The following is a 6,000-nucleotide window of genomic DNA, read 5'->3' on the forward strand; positions in this document are numbered from 1 at the left end:
CTTGTGTCCATGCTTGTGTAGCCCTGGTGTCACCCTGACATGTCTGTCCATGGACAGATGCATCATCAGGCCATCAGCTTCTGCCCGGGTTTCTTCCAGCTTGCAGACTCTGCAATTCAAGAGGAGGAGGAGAAGGAGCGTGGATGCATTTCCCCAGAAGATACATGAAGAAATTTGTGTATCGGGACTTGAAAGCTCAGAGATTTCACTAAGACAAAAAAGGAAACTTGCATTGGGAAGAAAAATCCTTTAGTAGAAGAAAAATGCCAAATAAAGACAGAGAAGTGTCTTGGGCTCCCTAGGGTTTCTGCCAAAAGCCTGCTGAAGCAGGGAACAATCTGTACCCATCTTCATGGCTTATAGAGACCTAAAATAAAGAGCAATTGATACTGGCCTCCCCTTCCCAGACCAAGCTGTGGTGTTGTGAGTGGGATCCTGGAGAAAACGCTGAGGGAAGAGGTGGAGAGGGAGCCCCTGAGAAGCCAGACATGGGGGCCTGCCATAAGCGCGAGCATAGCGCTCATAGCTGCATGCTTCAACCCGGCAGCCTTCCCCTTCCCACAGAGGTTTGGACTCGCGAAGGCTTCCAACACCCACACGGCGCTCATATCCATCTTGGAATAAAACCCTCTCCCCTCTCGCTCTTGTACGTGCAGTAACCCGCTGTCTGTTCCCTCTGACAGGCTGCGGAGCGTCTCCAAGCTTGCTTTGTGTCCAGGGACCAGCTCCTCTCTCCAGCAGGAGAAGGTTCATGATGCATCCCAGATGTCTGCACGTGGCAGCAATTTCCAGACCTCATAGATTAAGGGAGGGAGGGAGATAAGAAAAGAGTCCTTGCTCCTCTCTGTGCCCTTGCTGGCTGGCAGCAGGGAGGCTTCGAAGCTGACTCTACCACATTGGCACGTTAAAATGTTTGCTTTCAAATGTCACTCAGGCGTCTCTGTTTTGAACCAGTTGCATTTGGGAAAGACTGGTTGTCACGGGGAACTGGCAGTGGGATGCAGAGGAGTTTCAGATTGTTATATAAGAGCTCTCTTACATCATCTCTTTGGTTGACTACTACTTCAGCTTCGAAGCAGCCCGTTTCCTTGCCTTAAACCAGAAGAAAAGCAGTGCTTGAAGTATTCCTCTGCAAGTGCTATCTGTGTGCTCTGTGCAGCCTCGGGTAGTGTCCTGGGGGACTGTGTGTGTTTGCCTCGGTTTCTTCTTTGCCAGCTTTTTGTTAACAACTGTCTCTGGGTCCAAGCCGAGGCCTCCCCACAGCTGGGGGCAGCCCCAAACGGGTGTTTGGTCCCCCTGTCTCCCTGAAATGTGGCAGTTTGAGCTCGGAAAGGCCATTTCCCATGGCTGCGCTGCCCATCTGCTCCATCATTTGGCATTCCAGGTGGGATCACCATGCTAGGACCCTCACAGGCCGTTCTGGTGGTGGGTAGTGGCAAGGGGGTCTGCACGTGTGTTCCCCATTTAACTGCAAATCCAGAAAAAAGAAATCCTTTCTGGGTAACATTCCCCATGCTTCAGCAACAGTGTGAACTGGTTATAGGTCCCTTGTGCCAATGAAAATAACATCTATTCCAAGGAAAGAGTGGCTAAAATACTCTACTTCACTGAGACGGGCGAGGAGCTGAACAGGGAAACGAAAGACCTTGACCAGCTTCATGCCATCAGCAGCTTCCAATGGGATGTTATTTTGCTCCGCTTTCCAGGTTTATTATAGGTGAAAACTTAATGTTCATTCGCAATGGTGTTTTCTTATGGGCAAAGGGTGAAGTAAACCAAACAAATCATCTGTAACAATCTTTGCAGGCAGCTTTTTCTGAAAAAAAGCCCATATAAATCACAGCGGGAAAGAGATTTGTATCCACAAATTACCTCAAGAATAGACTTTGATGAGGCAAATGGGACCAGTACCTCAGATTGCACTTTGATAAAGGATAATTTCTTCAAAACACTTTTCCAGTGATATCACGCGCCAGCTGAACGTGTGGTGAGAGACAGGGTAGGGATAAATATGGGAGGAACCGTACAGAGAAAATGCGATGAAAACGGTTGTGTAATGTCTCTCCAAAGAGAACGACGAGCTCATGACTGTACTGATTCATACTTTGTTTTTGTGGCACTATTTATAAATCTGCTAGCACTTCCTAAATGATAATTACAAATCCTTCATAGCTTGAGTTTTATTTGAGTTCTTGAGCATGTTTTCAGTGGGAAAAAAAATAACCTTTTTTCCCTTGAATGATGCGGAATAGTGAATACCGTGAACCATGACAAACCTCATGACAGCCTGGCTGGAAATCGCCTGCAGGATTTGACCTGATCCAGCCTCGTGGGAGGCAGTTCTGGGAAATTCATCCCCGCTCTCAGCCACCTGCCTTCCGCACCAGGCAGCCTGGGGGCATTTCTGGAGGAGCCCATGTCGCCAGCTTTCGACGTCGCTGGAGGCAGCTTCCTCCTGGGAGCCTGGAGAACGCTTGGGATGCTTCGTCTCAGCGCCTTTTAATGCCTCTGTCTTTCTCTGTTGTATTAATTACTTAATCTGCTCTGGCTGCCGCATCTGAACGCTCACCAGCTGGTTTCCCGTTTCTCATTGCCCTCAGAGGACTCCTGAGTCACACCTGCTTTGGTGTGAAGCCTTAATCCGTCACTGTCCTGACTGGAGCGGTGAGCATTTAAAATTCAGGCTGTGCGTGCGTGTTGTGTTTCTCCAAGTGTGTGATGAATTGCCAGGCCTTTTTGGGCTGCGTTCAGCTGCTTCTCCACAAGAAGTGCTGGGGGGACCGCGGCTGCACCTCGCGGCCCTGTGGCCGGTGTCCTCCCTGCGCCCTTCTCCCTCCGGCAGGCCCGGTGTCTCCAGCAGGTTTTGGGGCTGAGTTAATATTCATCGAGTGATATATATATAAGTGCTGAGTAACTTCTTAATGTATTATTAACTTCAGGAGAACAGCGGGAGGCAGCTCGGGAGCCATCAGTGCCTGCTCCTGCTACCAGGGAAAACGGGTCCCACCGGGAATGCCGACATGCTCCCAGCAGAAGCTGGTGACATGGAGAGGTGGGGGTGAAAGGCATCACACATGGGAAGCGTTTCCCCAGGTCCATCACCCCTGCAAAGAGAGGGTCCTCCCACAGGGCTGGCAGGGAGCCATCCCAGCCTGCCCTGACTATCCCCACACAAAAATAACAACTGTCACCACATCTCGAAGCCTGTCGGAGCTTGCTGCGTAAAATCAGCCAGCAAGGAACAGGGGACAGCGTTAGGAGAAGAGTGTAATGTTGCATAAATGCAATATAAATTATTAACTTTTTCCTAATTTGCTTCCTGCAAGCCTTGTAGCTAAAATTCACTGATCCTCTTGTCTAAATCACCCTGCTTTCTTCTAAGATGCTACGTTTTTCGTCCCTTCTAATGCAAAGGTTGAGGGAAAGCAGCAGGGCTTAGAGGAGCTCCTGGTCTTGGCCACACGAGCGACCCTGCGGCCGCTCACAGCTCTGCCCAATAGTGGGACAAAAATAAAATAAAAACAGAAAACAAAATTGTAGAAGGATGAAGCTACGCAGGTTTTACACCATGGTGGTCGGATATGCTGTGGACCATGTGCCCGCCCCTGGTCAGCGGGAGGAAGCACATGAAAAGGGACTGACAACCTGAAGTTCCCATTTCGTTTTTCCCATGGAGCCGGAAGAGGGAGCTCTGAGGCAGATAAAAAACAGGATTTTGGCCTGTATCCCTGTGTGCACCTTCCCCCCACGGCCCCCAAATCCTCCTCCTCTCTGCAGCCCCCTGTGGCCCCGCTGCCCAGGACCCTGCAGGAGAAGGGCCAACGCACTAGGCTCTATCCTTAAAAGCAGACGGCACGGGTGGCTTCCGTCTTTCCCAAGGATTTAACATGTCTCCTCCTGACCTGCAGCCGCGTGTGCCTCTCCCGGCTGTTGCCGCAGCTGCCATGGGGGAATTTATGAGGTTGTGCCCTCGCTGAACTGCGCCGTTAATACAGGGAAAGGAAAACAAGGCCATAAAAGTGGCATATTGGGAGATACCGTTTCCAGGTCCTGGGTACCCTTCCCCCAGTGGTTACTGAGCTTCCTTCTCCTCTCCTTCATCAGCTGGAGCACTCTGAGCTAATTTCTATCAAATTTTTTAAAAAGTTTTATTTCACTACTCCATGTTCATCAAGAATTTTTTGGTTTTGTTGTTGCACCTGACATTTTTTCTGCTGAAATACTGCTGACAAGAGGAAACCGTGGCAGTGGTACAGCACTGATGGCTTGGCCTTGGCCACATGGGATAATGTATAACCAGAATTTGCTGTGTCTATAGTGACTGTCATCTGGGAATTACTGCATAAATATTTGGTAGTCTTCATCCCATCATCTGGCCTCATGGAAGGAATATGCACTAGGCATACATGATGTTAGAGTAATCAGAAATGAGAGGGAAATCTTAGGAGATAAAATGGTCTGGGAAAAGGAAATGCAGGCTGGATTGAGAAACTAGAAAATTATTGAAAACAGGTAGAAAGAATCTCCTTTTAATTTCCATGGCAAAACTGGCTACACTGGCAATTAAGACGAACAGTAACTTTTAATTCTGAAATGCTGTGATTTTTGAGCGTTCCATAATCAGATTCTTTGAACATAAACATGCTTCTGAAGCTGTCTTGAAACATACTTCCACACCAGTGAAAGTTGTCCCATGAAGCCAAAAAAAAAAGTTTCAAGCTTTATTTTAACATATTTTCTTTTTAAAAAAGAAAAAATCTCTTTCTATTTGCAGCTGCCTGCCATCTCTGCCGCTAGGAGAAGGAGCACAGGGAAGACATTGCACTGCCCTTTTCCAGTGCCTTCCATTTCAAGCACCTGGTTAAAAAAAAAAAGGTCTGCATCTCCCCACTGAGGTGGGGAGGCCAAGCTTCTGAGTCATATTTTGTCTTTTCTTTGACAAATAGGAAGAGCAAGGAAGCAAGGAAGCACCGGGAAACCGGTCCTTATTGATTTCCAGACCGACTGGAAACAGGACACTGCACTAACCCTGTCTCTGTGGAGGGGTCTGGCCGACACAGAAGCATTTTTATGTCACTGATGGAGAAGATTCACCCTGCCTGCTTGGCCAGGACATGGGCACTAACGCAGGGTTTGGTTTGGTTTGTTTTTTTACAAGGGGAAACAATGAAATTGCGGCACTTTCTACCATGGGGCTCTTGTGAAGGCTGACAGCATAGATCAGGTGCACAGGAGACCAGACAAACTCCTGGGAGGTGCCTCCATGGGTGATTCTGGCTACATCTAACAACCAGGGCAGCCAAAGAGGAGAGGATCCGTAGGTGTCCAAGCTGCGGAGATTCCAGTGTCCAAGCGCCCACATTTTGAGGCAGGGGGACAACTCGGACCCAGCTCTGGTCACTGAAAGCTGGTCACTAGCTGGGGAGCATCAGCTGTCGGGGTCATCTTTCTTTGGTGTCCTTTCATCCCATCCCAGCTGGGTGCTGCACGAGGACAAAAGCAAAAAGCAAGGACCGGTGCCCAGGGCCAAGGAGGGGACGTGCGCCAGGAGCCGCTGCCCACGAGGGACCCCCGCTGTCGCTTCAAGTTCAGCAAGGAAGGGCAGCAAAAAACACAGCTGTGCAAAAGGTGAAATATCAAAAAAGTTCCAGGCAAAATGCCCTCATATGCAAGTTACAGCATCTCCTGTGGTAGAGTTAATGTTCCTCGTTTACATGCTGACAGCTTGGCCATTTCTAAACAATGTTATCATCCATCTCGCTGATGGCTAATCAGCACAAGCTTCAAACACTGTTTATCACACTTTGATGCGCAAATCAATCGAGAAAGGCAAGGTGTTACAGTTTCGTTTTTTTTTTTTTCCCCAAATCTTACAGTATTTACAGAAAGATGCGTATTTTTTTTTCTACCAGTATTCTTATTCACTCATTCACAAGCAGGCATTGTACAAAAGCGTCATTCAGAACCAGCTTTTAAAATGCACCCACCTGGGTTGCACAG

This window comes from Tinamus guttatus, unplaced genomic scaffold (assembly GCF_059628265.1).
Source record: "Tinamus guttatus ecotype Peru unplaced genomic scaffold, ASM5962826v1 Tinamus_guttatus_pri_ptg000213l, whole genome shotgun sequence".
Classification (NCBI taxonomy): Eukaryota; Metazoa; Chordata; class Aves; order Tinamiformes; family Tinamidae; genus Tinamus; species Tinamus guttatus.